General features: G+C 47.1%; 1 protein-coding gene across 9 annotated transcripts in view; it reads right to left on the reverse strand.

Moving 5' to 3' along the window:
• PLAT (plasminogen activator, tissue type) overlaps nt 1-12002 on the reverse strand; it is a 32896-nt gene extending 20894 nt beyond the window's left edge. Inside the window, exons 1-3 of one of the 9 annotated variants that reach the window (XM_024250586.3) lie at nt 11798-11974; nt 10948-10999; nt 10175-10271 (exon numbers count right to left, since the gene is read on the reverse strand). The gene's annotated coding sequence lies outside the window, so the exon portion shown is untranslated. 9 annotated transcript variants of the gene reach the window in all.
• Between the last annotated feature and the right edge of the window lie 5639 nt (nt 12003-17641).

Below are 17641 nucleotides of genomic sequence, written 5' to 3' on the forward strand. Positions count from 1 at the left end.
CTCATCACGGAGACTTACTCCAGATCTTCTCTTTCTCAGCTTTCCTCAAATTTCCTGTTTCTCAAAACTTCCCAAAATTCCTCTTAAATTCCCCATTTAAATTTTATCCCATTACTTAATCTTGTAAAAATAGCTCATGTGAAACTCCCTCCCCATTTCTCCCTGATGTTCATGTATTTCTAGGTTGCCCCACTCCTTACTCTTAAGCAAGACCCAAGGATGGTGAGAGCTCCCACCTCACAGGAATTGTGAATGAAACAGCAAATGAGTGAGTACAAGGAACTTGACCTTCTTCATCGTGCTGTCCACACCACCCAGCCCTCTCGATAGGCTCCTGCACCCCAGCCTGGGATATCAGTTTGGGTGTTTTTTCCAGATGCCCACCAAGTTACTTCTTTATTTCAAGAACTCAAAGTCCTTCCAAACGGAATGCAATCCCAGATGCCGGGAAACTGCAATGTGAAGAGTGCAGTATGGACACGTTGGCATTGCCTGGGAACATCCCCCTTTCTGGATAACTAGGGGTGGGGGGACCAGATGGAGGAGGAGCACGACCTAGGGCTGGTCCACACACACCACCCGCTGCATCATGTTCAACCTTTTTGCAACTGAACAGTCTGAATAAGAGATAAGAGAGCAGGAGCATATTTTTGTCTTTGCTCCTGAGAGAGTTGGAGACTTGTCGCTTCTCTTCCTTGGCCTCCCTGGACCTTCCTGCGCCTTGAGCTGATTCAATGCAAGTGAATCTCACCCCAGCAGGGCGATAGCTCTGTCCGCATCACGCAGAGGCGATTTGAGCAGCTGGAAAGGCCAAGTGGGGTAAGAGATGACAAAGAAATGAGTCATCTGGCCAGCAGAAAAACAGTGCAGCCTGAAAACAAGAAAGAGAGAAGAGAGGGAGGAAAAATGAGTCCTTGTTTCGCCTTTGCTGAAGAGGTGGGCATCGAGGTCTGGGGGCAGTGCCGGGATGCAGAGCAGAGTGAAAGCCAGAACAATGGACTCAGACTCGGGACCGCAGGGCGTGGCTGGGATGGACTTTGGGCCTCACCAAAGGGAGGTCCATGAGTGCTCTGGCGAGGCCCGGATGAGAGATGACATTGTTGGAAGGGATGGAAGAGGCTCATTTTTATAAATAGAAAGACTTCTAATTTTGTTCTGTGTTATCTCCCTTTTGCTATATTTAGTAGCTTCTCAGGATCATCAAAGAACTGAGAAAAAAAAAAAAAGCAAATGAGAAGAAGGAAGGAAGGGGGTAGGAAGGGAGGCACAGAAAGATAGAAAAGGAAAAAAAAGAAAGGATGAAAGAAAGGAAGGCCCCAAGTTTGGCTGACTTTTGCTGGGCTGGAATCCGGAATCACTGTATGAGAGGAGAGGTGGAATGCTGGTCCCCAAGACCCCAAGGCCTAGCTCCGTCAGGCCACCTAGCACGCAAAGTTGATTTTTGCAGATTTGCAAAAGGCACCCTCTCTGTTGGATGAAGTTCAACAGTCTCAGGGCATGGCAGGTTGACAAAGAATCTGTGCAAATTAGAAAAAACGGAGTCCATGGGTTGGCTGATAGAGTGCAGCCTGGATCTGAAGGATGTGTGTGTAGGCACCTGTGTGTAGGACACAGCCAGCATATCTGTGCTCAGCTGGCCCTGTCTGCTTCCAACCTGCATGTGCGTCCTGCAGAGCAGCTCTGACCTTCCTGCCTGGAAGCCGTGTTTGGTCTGTTGGCTATAGCAACCAGAGTGACTCTGTTCCCGGGCCCCACCAAACAACCTGTGAATGATGACTGTTCTCGGGGAAAACGGGAACAATAGTCTGGTAACCAGGAAGTGGGGTACCGTGCTGTAAGCTCACTTTCCTGGGAGATGTACTGTTTCCCAGAGCCAAGGATGCATGCCGTTTTGGCTGAGAAATTGATGATCATGCCAACCAGAAAGGCCACAGGGGGAAATGATGGTCGATGGGCACCAGTGAGTAACTGATTCTGGATTGGGCACAGCCCCTGGAAAGGAGGAGGCCAGCTGGAGGAGAGACAGGGGAAAGTCGGTGGGGTGCTGTCTCAGCGCCTGTGTATTACATCCCCCTCTATCTGCCTCTGCCGGCCCCATCTTCCCTCCATAAAAGCCAGCTCCTAGAAAAGGAACTAATCAGCTTGTTCGCATAAGGTAAACATGACTGAAAAAAAATTAATGTGCTGTCCTTCCAAAAAGCATCTATATTTTGAGACATAAAATCTCCTGCCAGCAATGCAAAAGCAAGTGGGCTGGATGCTTCAAGGTTGCCTCTGTGGCTGACATCCTGTGGTTTCTGTTCTGTTGTGAGAACATGCGATATGGGGAGTGTCACATGCGGTATAAACTGGGAAACTCTTACAAATGGCGCTATAGTTCTATTGTTTCAATTATATAGGAAAGCGAGGTCACATGAGGTGGTTCACGCCTGTAACCCCAGCACTTTGGGAGGCCAGGGTGGGAGGATCACTTGAACCCAGGAGTTCGAGATCAGCCTGGGCAACACAGTGAGACTCTGTCTCTGTTATTTTAATATAAAAACATTTAAAAAATAGATTATATGGCCAGGCACAGTGGCTCACACCTGTAATCCCAGCACTTTGGGAGGCCAAGGCGGGCAGATCTCTTGAGGTCAGGAGTTCAAAACAAGCCTGGCCAACATGGTGAAACCCCATCTCTACTAAAAACACAAAAAAATTAGCCAGGCTTGGTGCCGGGCACCTGTAATCCCAGCTACTCGGGAGGCTGAGGCAGGAGAATCGCTTGAACCCGGGAGGCGGAAGTTGCAGTGAGCCAAGATTGCACTACTGCAGCCTGGGCGACAGAGCAGGACTTTGTCTCAAAAAAGATTATACAGAAAAGTGACTTGCAATAAAGGAACTGTACACATGTAGTCAATCAATCAAATTGCAAACAGTGCAGTCGCTCCAGATGTTAGTGAACTGGAGAATTATAGTCTGTACTCTTGCCAGCAAGAAGAAGGCAGAAACATGAGCAAGCTAGAGAAGGAGGGAAATTGCAAGGGAAAGACAAAGGTAAATTGATACTATTATCAAATGTTGCACCATGTGCAAAGTTTGCTACATTTATCTTTGGTCAAGGAGATTCTTAGGTTATTGTTGCTTTGCAAAAGGTCTCTCTGAAAACCTGAGCAAGAGAAAGTCAGTCTCCAAGAGTACCAATACCCTAAAATGACTCATGGATTTAAAACAACACACTTTCCACTGCCACCCCCGCCACAACCACCATAGCCCAGATGGATGCCAACAATTAAGAAAAGAAATGGCCAGGATTCCTTGGACCAGCAAAGGCACGTTTCTAGAGCAGGACGAGAGCTGAAGTGAGATGCTGGGAGAGGAACTAGCCTTGGAAAGGGTGGCGTGCTCTCACGAAAGCACCCCTTTGTTCGGGACAGGAGCTTTGAGCCTGGTAGCTCTCATCCCACTTCTCCAGGCCCTGCATAGTACAGAGGCCATGATCTCAGAATAAAAACCACTTGCAAAAACTACCATCACATAAGTAATTCTTAACTTTTCGAAAAGGTGATTTTCTATAGGCTAAATGGTTATTTTCCCTCTCTTAACAGAACTGTTTATAACTAGGGGAGAAGAGAGGAAGAGTCTGTTTCTTATCTAATTTCACCAATTCCAATGAAGTGAAGAGTATAGCATCCTCTCAGGGCTGGGTGTGGTGGTTTGCACCTGTAGTCCTAGCTACTCAAGACGCTGAGGCAGGAGGATCACTTGAGGTGAGGAGTTCAAGACCAGCCTAGGCAACATAGCAAGACCCCATGTCTTCAAAAGAATAGAATCTTTTCCTGGCACACCCTGCCCCCCACCCATCAGAGCAGAATTTTCTCCAAAACATCTTCCAAATGTAAGCATATGGCCTGCATCTAAGCTATATGGAATTAAACTCAGAAAAAGCTACAGCAGGCATGTCCAGTTGTCATCTCCTCAATGCTCCACCCTCTGCCCGGTAATCCTGGTTATTTGGAGGAGTGGGGAATGTTGGTTGTGGGTCTAGGAAAACAAAAGTCTATCCTGCCTCCTCCCACAATCAAAACATAAGAAACCCTGTCCTAATAAACTTAGATCCTTCTGAAGCAAACACAAGGTCCACCTGGTGAAAACTAAATCAGTCAGTGCAATAAAATGTTAACCGCAAAGTCTGCATCTAAACAAGCCCTGAAATCTAAAGTGAATCTAAATGAGTGTCATCTTCCGTGATGAAGGTCGTTTGTTCCTCATGTTCCTTCCACTCCCTAAAGCAAACATCACCACGAGGTAATTAAATACGCAATGATTTAACAATTCTCCAGCCCAACTCCACATTTCAACACACTTAAATTAGGAAATACTGATCAGAAACTTTCATTGTATCATTACATGACTGTACCCACATTTTACTGGCCTTAGGTGAAAGTGACATTATCGTTACCTGAGAAATGTACACATGGATTAATGCCACTCACTCAACAGATATTTGAGTAGCTTCTACCTTTCCAGGCACAGAGTTTACTAAACCCTTTCACGTCCATGAAGTCATCTGAGGCAATATTATTACCTCATTTTTACAGATGGGAGAACTGAACTTCAAAAAAGTGTGAGGGGCTGAGAGCAGTGGCTCACGTCTGTAATCCCAACACTTTGGGAGGCTGAGGATCGTGGATCATTTGAGCCCAGGAGTTCAGGATCATCCTCGGCAACATAGGGAGACCCTCGTCTGTACAAAAAATACAAAAATGTGCAAGGTGCGGTGGCTCACATCTGTAATCCCAACACTTTGGGAGGCCAAGGAGGGTGGGTGGCTTGATCCCTGGAGTTTGAGACCTGCCTGGGCAACATGGCAAAACCCCATCTCAACAAAAAAATACAAAAAATTAGTTGGGCATGGTGGTACATGCCTGTAGTCCCAGCTACTTGGGAGGCTGAGGTGGGAGGATGGCCTGAGCCTGGGAGTTTGAGGCTGCAGTGAGCTGTGATCATACCACTGCACTCCAGCTTGAGACAGAGCGAGATCCTGTCTCCAAAAAAAAAAAAAGTATAGGAGTCATGCTGTATGGTGACACATCTTGTGAGAGTTGTCATCAGGACTCAAGCCCAGGAGACACAGTTCTCTTACCCCAAACCTAACACTCTTTCCACTACTCCTCACTGTCTATGTGACACCCAATTGTAACTTTTTTTTTTTTTTTGAGATAGAGTTTCACTCTGTCGCCCAAGTTGGAGTGCAACGGTGCAATCTCAGCTCACTGCAACCTCCACCTCCTGGGTTTAAGCGATTCTCCTTCTTCAGCCTCCCGAGTAGCTCGGGTTACAAGTGTGTGCCACCACGCCTGGCTAATTTTTGTATTTTTAGTAGAGACAGGGTTTCGGCATGCTGGCCAGGCTGGTCTCGAACTCCCAACCTCAGGTGATCTGTCCACCTTGGCCTCCCAAAGTGCTAGGATTACAGGCGTAAGCCACCACCCCGGCCATAAAGTTCTTAATGTGTTCCACATGGTGTACGACAGCAGAACGCCACAAAGAAGGGGCGTGGTCACTGGATCCTCAACCTGGAAATCTAACTGCATTTACAGCACACGTTCTGTGTGGGCAACTCACTCTCTCTGAGCCTGTTTCCTGGTTTTTGTCATGGGCTAATCATTTCCATCTTGCTGAATTGTAAGGTAATTGGAGAAGAAGCAGGAAAGTCCTTCCCCCACACCTGGGTGCACGGAAGGAGCGACCTGCACCTACTGTCATGAACATCCTTCCTCAACAAAAGCACTGAGGCTTCCTGCTTCTCCCTGGAACAGCTTGAAGCTGCCGATGCAGAAGAGATGCCACGCTTCATGGGGTCCTCATGGATCCTTGTTAATACTGAATCCAGCTTCCTAGATCATCTAACCACCTGTGTTAGCCTATAACCAATTCTCTGCGATTGATGTAGAATTTTGTGCCTTCATCTGTGTTCGTAGAACAGTATCAACAGGAGCCATTATTTCCTGAATACAGGGTGATGTCTTTAATCCGGTTTTTAATCTGCTTTTTTATTTGCCTTTCCCACACCACGCATGCAGAGGCCACCGTGGACTCCCAGCAGAAGCCGGAACTAGCAGCTGAGATGAGACAGCTGGGACATCAGGCCATCTCTATTGATAAGGCCCATCTGAGCAAGCCACACCATGAAAGTCAGGGCATCATGTGAGAGAAATGAGGAAATTGGAGCTTCCCAGAAAAAAACCCTTCCCTTTCTCTCAGTAGCCCAGGTGGTAGACACTGGCACTTACTACAACAAGATAAAATACAACAGGTTTCTCTTTTTGGTGAACATGACAGAAAGAATAACCAGCAGAAATCAAGTTGACCAGTAGTCTCTCTTTCTTATTTATTTATTTATTTTGAGACAGGGTCTCACCCAGTCACCCAGACTGGAGTGCAGTGGCGTGATCACAGCTCACTGCAGTCTCAACCTCCCTGGCTCAAGTGATCCTCTCACCTCAGCTTCTCAAGTAGCTGGGACTACAGGTTCGTGCCACCATGTCCGGCTAATTTTTTTTTTTTTTTTTTCATTTTTTTGTAGAGACAGAGTCTTCGCTAAGTTCAAGACCCAGGCTGGTCTCAAACTCCTTGGCTCAAGCAGCCCGCCCACCTCGGGCTCCCAAAGTGCTGGGATTACAGGCAGGAGCTGTGTGCCCTGCCTCTTTTAGCTCATCCATATGGGTTACTGGGTTTAGCATCCCCTCCCAGTCCCTGTCCCCTGCCTTCTGGAGACTCAGCTGAAATAAAACTGCCCACATCAAGAGTCCCATCTATGGGGCTGGAGAAGCTGCAGGGATGTCCTCCTCCCAGCGCCTACCAGACACCCACCCATGCTGTATATTCACCATCAACATGTAAGGGGCACCAGCCGTGCCCAGGCACAGGCTCTGGCGATGCAAAGACACAGCTCTTATCCTGAAAGATCTCATAGTTAGGAAGGGGCCTGATGAATAACTAGACACTCAGGGTACAGCAGAGCAGTGCCATACCACACAGCGGGGTGGGGACGGGGGTGGGCTTGGAGTGGAATGCGGAGGAGGTTGTCCATCCCAGGCTTGTTGAGGTGGGGGTGGTCAGGCAGGCTTTCTGGAATGCATAACACAGAAGCTGTTCCGGGAACACACGAAGGAGTTAGGCAGACAGCGAAGGGGTCTGCTCTGGACAGAGCACATCCCCATGGCTTGGGTCTGGGCCACAGCAAGCACAGAGCCCCCTACCCATCAGCACAGCTCCCGACAGCAGGCAAAGGTGACAGTCGCCCCCGGGCTCTCCTGCCAGGGTGTCCTGGGAGGACGTGTGCTTTGGAATCTCTGAGTGCTCTAAGGATCTAGGGGCCTTTGTAGGAGTCCAGCATGGGTTCTCTAATGCCTAGCTGTATGTTAATGGAATATTTGTGACTACATAATAAATACAGAAGGCTCTCAATACACAGGTCTCCCGGTATCTGGGTTCAGCCTAGCCCGGATGTGATCACTTCAGAGGCTCCAGGTGGAATCAGATCTTCTGATCAATCCTCAAAAAAACTTCCCTAAGCCACCAGTCCGTGTGGCCACCCATGGACATCGTGTGGTCACCCAAGCACATCGGCTGGGCCTGTTAGCCAAGTCGCTGCTGGGTCTTGGCCATTGGTGTGTGCAATTCACAGCCGGGCAGCTGCTGCAGACGCCCAGTCATATACTTGTATAGGAAGAACAGCTGGCTAGCATTTCCTGGCAGTCATGATCAGCACCACAACTCAGGCAAAGTTGAGTTCAAAAATGTTTCTAAAACACTGCTGTGTGCCCAGCACCTGTTTCATCTTCACTGTGTCATAGGTGTTATTTTTTAGTGGATCAAGAATTGGGTTTATCTGTCCCTCTATCCCATTCTACAGAAGTTTCCCAAGTGGCATACATAGAAAATGTTTTTTGAATATATAATATGCAAAATATCACTAAGAGGGACTGGGCACAGTGGCTTTTGCCTGTAATCCCAGCATTTTGTGAGGCCATGGCAAGAGGGTCGCTTGAGGCCAGGAGTTTGAGACCAGCCTGGGTAACAAAGCAAGACCCTGCTTCTACAAAAAAATTTTATAATTAGCTGGATGTGGCAGCATGCTCCTGTAGTCCTAGCTACTTGGGAGGCTGAGATGGAGGATCACTTGAGCCCAGGAATTTGAAGGTTCAGTAACCTATGATCACACTGCTGCACTTCAGCCTGGGTGATGGAGTCAGACCTTGTCTCTAAAAATATATATATATGTATGTATATATATATATGTATATATACACACACACACATACACACAAACACATATTGCTAAGAGAATGTGCTGTCTTTATATGTAAGTAGAAAACTGAGCCACTATCAGAAGACCATGTGGCTTGACTTAGGGTTGGAGCAGGGTGGATGAGTTTTAAATTTCTTTCTAGCTCTAATTTTCTTTGAGTCTAAATCATCCTCACTCTTTTACCTGGTTTGATGTGAGACCCACCATATGGTTTTGTGAGCTGCTTGACTAGGATGAGGTTTATAGCCTGACACTATAGACAGAAATTTTCTCCCGTATATACAAAAGAAATGGCCCCAAGAAGGAATGAGCAGAATGCACTGGTCCCTCATTGTCCGTCCCAACAATCTCATCAAAGCAGAAGCGAAAATCACTCAGAGAAAGTAAAAAATTTATTCTGAGACTGCAGATGCATAATGCCAAATAATCAAAGGAAAACCTGTCTGGGCGTGGTGGCTCACACCTGTAATCCCAATACTTTGGGAGGCCAAGGCGGGCAGATCACTTGAGGTCAGGTGATCAAGACCAGCCTGGCCAACATGGTGAAAACTTAGCCGGGCGTGGTGGCGGGCGCCTGTAATCCCGGCTATTCGGGAGGCTGAGGCAGGAGAATCGCTTGAACCCAGGAGGTGCAGGTTGCAGTGAGCCGAGATTGTGCCACTGCACCCCAGCCTGGGTGACAAAGCGAGACTCCATCTCAAAAAAAAAAAAAAGAAAAGAAAAATTGGCCGGGCATGGTGGCTTATGCCTGTAATCCCAGCACTTTGGAGGAGGAGGGCAGATAACGAGGTCAGGAGTTCGAGACCAGCCTGATCAACATGGTGAAACCCTGTCTCTACTAAAAATACAAAAATTAGCCGGGCGTGGTGACATATGCCTTAGATGGTAATGGTGGCTTCAAGTGACACTACCAAGGTATGAAAGGAAAATAAATCTCAAGACCCCCGAATCACTAAGCCAAAGGGAAAAGCCAAGCTAGGAACTGCATGAGGCAAACCTGCCTCCCATTTTATTCCTGCATAAGACAGCTACAAAGATAAAAAGCTACATACCTCCCTCACAATTTACCCACAAGGAAACTCCTTGTGGACTTCAAGATCTTTACCCTAAAACAGTTCTGCTGAACTTCACCTTGGCAATGCAAATGGGTATAGGACAAAGGACAGAACTCAAAGTCATCCCTCTGCTCACCTGAGACAGACGCATATCTGATTGCTTCCTCGGTCCTATTGTTTTTGTAAAAATGAAGATTCAGGCCAGGCATGGTGGCTCATGCCTGTAATTCCAGCACTTCGGAGGGGCCGAGGTGGGTGGATCACCTGAGGTCAGGAGTTCAAGACCAGTCTGGCCAACATGGTGAAACCCTGTCTCTACTAAAAATACAAAAATTAGCCAGGTGTGGTGGCAGGCGCCTGTAATCCCACTTACTCAGGAGGCTGAGGCAGGAGAATCACTTGAACCTGGGAGGTGGAGGTTGCAGTAGCCGGGATCACGCCATTGCACTCTAGCCTGGGCAACAAGAGTGAAACTCCGTCTCAAAAAAAAAAAAGTAGATTCACTGAGCCAACTAAGGCATAAGTGACTCTTCCTCTGCCCCGCTCTCACATGCAAATTGTGTATTCAGTGTCAAAGACTCAGAAGAATGAAGCCTTCTTTTATCTACCTATGACCTGGAAGCCCCTGCTTCGAGTTGTCCTGCCTTTCCAGACCGAACCAGTGAACATCTTACATACATTGATTGATGTCTCATGTCTCCCTGAAATGTATGAAACCAAGCCGCACCTTGGCCACCTTGGACACATGTCCTCAGGACCTCGAGAGGCCGTGTCACATGTGTGTTCTTAACATTGGCAAAATAAACTTTCTAAATTGACAGACCTGTCTCAGATACTTTTGGGTTCACGAAGGAGTGCCTGGGCTGTTTTTTGGAATCCTTTGAAATCTGGCCGCTGGCTCTGCTCGGCAACGTCAGGCCCTGGGGGAAATCAAAGCCTCAGTGAACTCAAAAACCAACAAAGGGGAACTGCTATTCCCAGCTACTCCCTGGCTGCCTGGACTGTCCCAGGCCTGTGATGAAGCAGGGGGAGCCACAGACACTGGGAGAATCCGATGCGAGGCATTGTGAAATAAACCGAGCTGGTCTTGGGGAGTCGGGCAGAGAAGGAGCACTTTGGAGACAGGGCAGCTTTCATTTGCCCCTAAGATTTTGATCTGCGGCTTTATCATTTGATCCAGAGCTTGGAGGCTGGCGTTTTTGAGAACATTTTAGGTGGAATAAATGGGTGGGCAGGATGGAGCTATTCATATCTCAATACTCACGGCGTCCCTGCCAGTGCTGGAGTCCGACTCTGCCTGCACAGGAAGCACGCACCCAGCAGCTCATGCTGACCGTCATGGATTGATTCTAGATCCCAGAATGAGCATTCTTGCCACAGCAAGTACTGCTAGGAAGTCACCTCTGAGGGGACTCCACCTGACAATGGTATTTGCAGGACCGCTTCCTGAGACTGCAGTGCACACGCATACACTCACACACACGACATTTTTTCTTTCATCAAGCAGCTACAGGAGACCACCATATTATTCCCAATTGGCCACAAAATGCATCGTTGTTACCACACTTCTTTGAGCTTGAGTTTGTCATTAGTTACCTGGGACCTCGGCGTGTTTTCGTCTTCCCTCGCTCCCTTCCTCTCTCTCTCCCTGTGAGGTTAAGAAAATAAAGGTAATAACAGTGAAAATCTGGAGAACCCCACATGCTTCCTGCAGAGTGCTTTAGGAATAAAAGACATTAATGTTAGTTTTTTCCCCTGTAATTAAAATGTCCTTTAAGGAGGACTGCACACTTGACTGATGCACCCTGGGCAAAAAGCCAGAGGGCCAAACTGACCTGTGGAGACTCGTAGGGGTGGCACCTAGGGAGGAGATCAGAGGCATTTCTCTACCCGACGGGGTAATGTGGGGTGTGAAAGCCACCTGCTTCTCTCTCCCAGCACCTAGCAAATAGTGCTCTGGAAGTAAGGCCCCCTCTGCCCCATCCACAGCCTCAGTTCCTTCCTGGGGGTTCATCGGGGGAGGGAGGAAACTAGGGGACCCAGAGGGCCCTCCCAGCTGTCACGGCCACGTGTCCCAAGGCAGCCAATTTTCCTTTTATTGCTTGCTTGTCTTGAGGTACTCCCACAGCCTATTTGGGGCTTTTCTGTATCATTCTTTTCACTTTCCCCTTTACTCTGTCAGCAGAGGCTTCTCCAATGAATGCAACCTCCCTAGTCTCCCTTTCCCCGACTGCCTCTCCCCTCCAAAACACTCCAGCCTATCCCAATCACATGCAAATGCAAACAGACATCTCCCCTCTGGAGTGGATTCTAGCGGATCCTCTAGTTGCCTGAATTACAAAGTTGGTCCCTTGGTTAAAGCATTCCTTCACCGGCTCAGCTTGCTGGAAAGACTTTTAAGAGAGAGAAGAGGAGACAGACCTCAAGGCATAGAAACCCGACTGACCGCGGCTTGCTCCTTGCCTTTCCTCGCAGAGGTTTTCTCTCCAGCCCTGGACTCCTGTAGGATCTCAGCTCTGAGCTCCCCACAGCTCCGGCCTCCTTTAAGTTTCCAGGCAGGGGGTGGGGTCGGTGGCCCCGGCTGGGCGGGTTTCTGTGTGGCGGGAGGATGCTCAGTGGACAGGGCCATGAGGGAGCTGGGGCGGGCCTGTTTTTATAAAGCAGGGGGAGGAAGTTCACGGTGGAAGCAGCACAGCCCATCCTGGCTTCGGGCCAGGCTGATTATTCACAGCCCTGATGTCATCGAATCGCAGGAATTTGGAAGTGGGATGGGACCTTAAGAATCATCTTCCTTTAGAGTCCTAGTGTCCAAGGCTTAAAAGGGACTTTCAGGACCCTGTGATGACAAGAAGTGTTTATAATTCTAAAGGCACCAGGATGGGGCTGGGAGTGGGGTGTCTTCTGGAATCTGTGGCTGTAGCTCTGGCCTCTCAGGACATGACAGGTTAAAAGGACTGGAGGATGCACCAGGATTGGAACACTTTGTGTGGTGGCGGGAGCTCAGGAGGGTAGCCACTGAGAAGGCAGGACCAGCCTTGGGCTCACCTGCGGTAGGAGGTGCCCCCATGGGGATTTGCTCCAGTAGGCATCTCGGGCCCAGCTCTGTAATTTTAGGGAGAATCTTTCTCTTCTCTGTAAAGTGCAGGGCTGCAGTAGGTGGCCTCTGGGGACTTTCCGGCTCCAGCATCCCCTTGAGTGGGCCCACGGAATATACACAGGGCCTTGGGGCCAACATGCCTGAAATTTGATCAAAGCCATCAGCCCTTAAGCCCACTGAAGCCTTTCAGTATTTGCTTGTAAAATGCCCCTGGAAATAGACAAGCCATTTCCCTTGCTGACACCTTTTCAGATGACTGAGAAATAAAAGCCCTGTCATGTAGGGGAAAGTCTTAGGTTTAAATCTGGCTGTGCCAGTAACTGGGATATGACCTCAGTCAAGATTTTCAACTATGCTGAGCTCTGGCTTTTGCATCTGTGGGTCACGTGAGGATCAGAGAGAAGCCACGCATGTCAGGGCCCTGGCATGTCACGGGGCTCAGCAGGAGCATCTATCATCATTGGTTCATGTCTGGCTGAGACTAGACCTTGTAAAAATGAGAGAGAGGTGAAAGAAAGAATGCAGGGAGGGAAGAGAAGTTTGACAGAGGAAATTGTGGGATGACCGACTATTCAGGGGAGGCCAGATTTCATACATTCTGATCCTAAATATACTCATATTTGTCAAACCATGAGTGCTGAGTTTGAAGTTGAAAGGCGCCTAACTGCTTTTCACATTGCTTTCAAGCTTGATTTTTATCAAGCTGCAGCCCTGCTGATGGTCATTGTAGAAAAGGGGCACTGGGGGTGGGTTGCCTGCTGAGCACGGGAGGTAGACCTCCCATGAGCGGCAGCAGCTGTGGGCCTGTCTGGTGGGCATGGGGCTGCTTTCCCGCAATGTGGTCTAAGATGGTGAGGATGGAAGCTTTTTTGGGGGGTAGGGCATTGCTGTTCAGCAGGGACTGCTGGTCATGAGGACTCTCATCTGAACTCTTGAGAGGATGGTTTTCCACTGAATGGTTGCACTTAAATCCTGGATCCTGAACCTCTATGGAAAAAAACATGCAGATTTCCCAAATAACTAAAAATAGAACATCCATTTAACCCGGCAATCCCACTACTGAGTATCTATTCAAAGAAAAAGAACTCATTACATCAGAAAGACACCTGCACTCATACGTTTATCACACACAATTCACAACAGCACAATTCACAATAGCAAAGACACAGAATCAACCTAAGTGTCCATCAATGGAGGACTGGATAAAGAAAATGCACATATACACCGAGGAATACGACAAAGCCATAAAAAACAATGAAGTCTGTCTTTTGGAGCAACATGGATGAAGCTGGAGACCATTATCCTAACTGAAATAACTCAGAAACAGAAAGTGAACAACCACATGCCCTCACTTATAAATAGGGACTAAACAATGGGAGACTGAGAGGAGAGGGTTTGCAGATCATTAGCAGGGGCCTTGAGCTTTGCTGAAATATACCCGAATGATTAAGACCCAGTAATATCCTGCAGCCCTAGAAACTGGGGCCTCTGTGTTCCTTCTGAATTGAGATTGGTTTCCCTCGGACAGGTTCTGGGGAAGCCTGGGAATGCAGAATTAGGCATGGGCAGGCTGATAAGGTGACAATGGGAGCCTTGATTTTAGTCAAGGGATCACTTCGAGGAAAAGACAACAACAGGAAAAAAGGAAAAAAATCTTGGTGACCTCACATCCTGTGAACATTTCATCAAAGCCCTTCATTTTCAAAAAAGAGAAATAAATCCAGGCCTAGATAACACGGAGACAAAGCGGGCACAGGGAAACTGGTCGGGGAATTGCTGCAGGGCTTTTCCCAGCCAGCCCGGCTGTTTCTGCAGCGGGCGCCTCCTCCACAGAATGCATGAGTCATAGAGGTGGCGGGGACAGAGAACAGGGGCTGCTCCGACCCTTCTCACTGGGATAGGTGACAGGATGGGCATTCGAATGAGAGCCATGCTGAGACTCTGCTCAGCTGGGTAAGAAACGATGTGATGTCTCTGGAAACTCAGAGAAAGGAAGAGTGGGCAAGAAACTTATGACAAGGAGGTTTTGGACCAGAAAACGGACATTTTGTGTCTAAACTAAGATTTAATTTTGGTAGCCATCTGGTTTTGCAGGGGATGGGGTAAATGTCATGATGGATCTGAAATCGGTGTTATTGTCGCACGCCTTGTCTAGGTCTCCATCTAGACCGGGAATCCCTGGCCCCGGGGCCATGGACTGGTATCTGTCCATGGCCTGTTAGGAACCAGGCTGCGCAGCAGGTGAGTGGCTGGAGAGCCAGTGAAGCTTCATCTGTGTTTACAGCTGCTCCCCATCGCTCGCGTTACTGCCTGAGCTGCACCTCCAGTCGGATCAGCAGTGGCACTAGATTCTCATAGGAGTGCAAACCCTATTGTGAACTGTACATGCGAGGGATCGAGGTTGTGCACTCCTTATAAGAATCTAATGCCTGATGATCTGTCACTGTCTCCCATAACCCCCAGATGGGACCGTCTAGTTGTAAGAAAACAAGCTCAGGGCTCCCACTGATTCTACTATGCTGAGTCATACCATTATTTCATTATATAATACAATGTAATAGTAATAGAAATAAAGTGCACAATAAATGTAATCCTCTTGAATCATCCCAAAACTATCTCCCCTCCCTCTGTCCGTGGAAAAACTATCTTCTACAAAACTGGTCCCTGGTGCAAAAAAGACTGAGGACCGCTGATCCAGACTAGACGCCCATGGCGGTAACAGCACCAGTTGTGTGAATTCCACACAAACAATGAGAAACATCAAAACAGGACAAGCTGAAGGCATGGGAAGAACCCTTACAAATCTTATTCTTGTTAAGAGCTGTTCACCAAACTGTAGGAGGAGGTCTTTATTCTTGCAACTCTTTGGTAAGTTTGAAATTATTTCAAAATATTAAGTTAAAAATTGGATTATTTTCTTGGAGCAGTAATTTTTTGAATATTTAGCCTGCTGACATGCATTTTTTAAATCCCCACACAAGATAATGATAGGTATTCAACATTGTTTTGGCTATCTAAAAACTGAAAATAACTTAGATGTCAAAACATAGGGGCCTAGTAGACTAGGACATGTTAGAATAGTACAATATTGTGTAGCCATTGCGATCACTGGTAACATAATTATACCGACATACCAAAATCAATCATAAAATTGCCTTGCCCAAAAGAAGAAGAAAATAAATTTGTACATGAGCTGTGATATAAATAATGTAGATCAGGCGTGGTGTCTCACGCCCGTGATCCCAGCCCTTTGGGAGACCGAGGCAGGCAAATCACTTGAGATCAGGAGTTCGAGACCAGCCTGGCCAACATAGTGAAACCCCATCTCTACTAAAAACACAAAAATTAGCCAGGCATGGTGGCGGGCACCTGTAATCCCCACTACTCGGGAAGCTGAGGCAAGAGAATCGCTTGAACCTGGGAGGTGGAGTTTGCAGTGAGCCAAGATCGTGCAACAAGAGTGAGACTCCATCTCAAAAAGTAATAATAATATAAACACTACATAGATGTATGGATAGAGATTAGAAGATAAAATTAGGTGTTGGAGTACTGTCATTATTGGTGAATTGTTTTTCGGTTCCTTTAGTGATGCTTCTAAATGACTTTCATAAAAGTAGATGTACTGGCTCCACACTGGGTGTGCCCAGCCCAACACTCTCTCTCTGGCACTGAAAGGACCTTCGTAGAAGCGTGTCAGAAGAATAGGAATTTTCCTTAATAACTTATGATGGAGTATCCATGAGTTTATTCAAGTTGTTTTTGAACACATCTCATTTTCAATCAATTCCTTTGTGGAGTAAGTTGAGTTTCTTAGGTTGGTTTGCTGATTCTACAACACAGAACTTTCTTTCTCTGCTCCTAAATCTACCTCTTTTGAGCCTCCTAACACATCCCCAGCTATCAGTCTTCAAATACACCCCCGTGGTGAATGTGCAGGCTACTGGAATGAGCCTGGGACTGGAAGTCAGAAAGTTTCCTTTCTCTCCTCTGAGGTCAGTTGCACGACTCTGGTCAAGTCCGTTTGCCTTTGATAAGCTATAGGTTCCTTGCATTTCAGATAAGAGAATTAAATTCACAGGATTATTATTTGACTCAAATAGGATACCATGGGAAGGAAAATGCTTTGGGACATGCTGCTGGTGACTTAGTAAACTGTCTTATAAACATTTTTGGTAGCTTTGTTCTTTAGCTATATCCATCCTCAGATGGAAAGAACTTTGGAAGGGAAAGCCTCGTACTCTTTTCTCAAAGATGAAGAAAGGAACTTTAAAGAGCCCCTGACTCAAATTTTTTCCAAATGCCTCCTAAGCAACGTTAGTGTCACACACACGAACAAGAACCAAGGCTGCCAAGTTAAAAATTGAAGTACTGTCTTAGAGCAGTACTTTTTTTGAATATTTAGTTGATATGGTTTGGCTCTGTGTCCCCACCCAAATCTCACCTTTAATTTTAATCCCCATAATCCCTGCGGGTCAAGGGCAGAAACAGGTGGAGGTAATTGGATCACGAAGGCGGTTTTCCCCAAGCTGTTTTGGTGATAACGAGTCTCACAGGATCTGATGGTTTTATTATCGTCTAGCATTTCCCCTCCTTGTGCTCATTCTCTCTTCTGTCACCCTGTGAAGAGGTGCCTTCCTCCATGATTGTAAGTTTCCTGAGGCTCTGTCAGCCATGGGGAATTGTGAGTCCATTAAACCTCTTTTCTTTATAAATTACCCAGTCTTGGGTATTTCTTTACAGCAGCATGAGAACGGACTAATACATTAGCCCAGTGAAATACATTATTTAAATTCCCATACAAGATAATGATAGGTCTACAACTTTGTTTTGACTATCTAAAAACTGAAAAACAATAGTAGTTTAAAAAAAACAATATCACTGCACTAAGTACAAGATAATAACAGGGGAAACTGCGGAGGGAAGAGAAGGGATAATAATATGGGAACTCTGTGCTTCTTGCTCAATTTTTCTGTAAACCTGAAACTGCTCTAAGGAATGTCTATTAATTTAAAAAATATTGACAGGAGGCAGTGGCTAACATCTATAATCCCAGCACTTTGGGAAGCCAAGACAGGGGGATCACTTGAACCCAGGAGTTTGAAACCAGTCTGGGCAACAGAGCAAGACCCTGACTCTGAGAAAATATTTTTAAAAAGCCATTCAGGGCTTGAACCCGGGAGATGGAGGTTGCTG

Source organism: Pongo abelii, chromosome 7 (genome assembly GCF_028885655.2).
Source record: "Pongo abelii isolate AG06213 chromosome 7, NHGRI_mPonAbe1-v2.0_pri, whole genome shotgun sequence".
NCBI lineage: Eukaryota > Metazoa > Chordata > Mammalia > Primates > Hominidae > Pongo > Pongo abelii.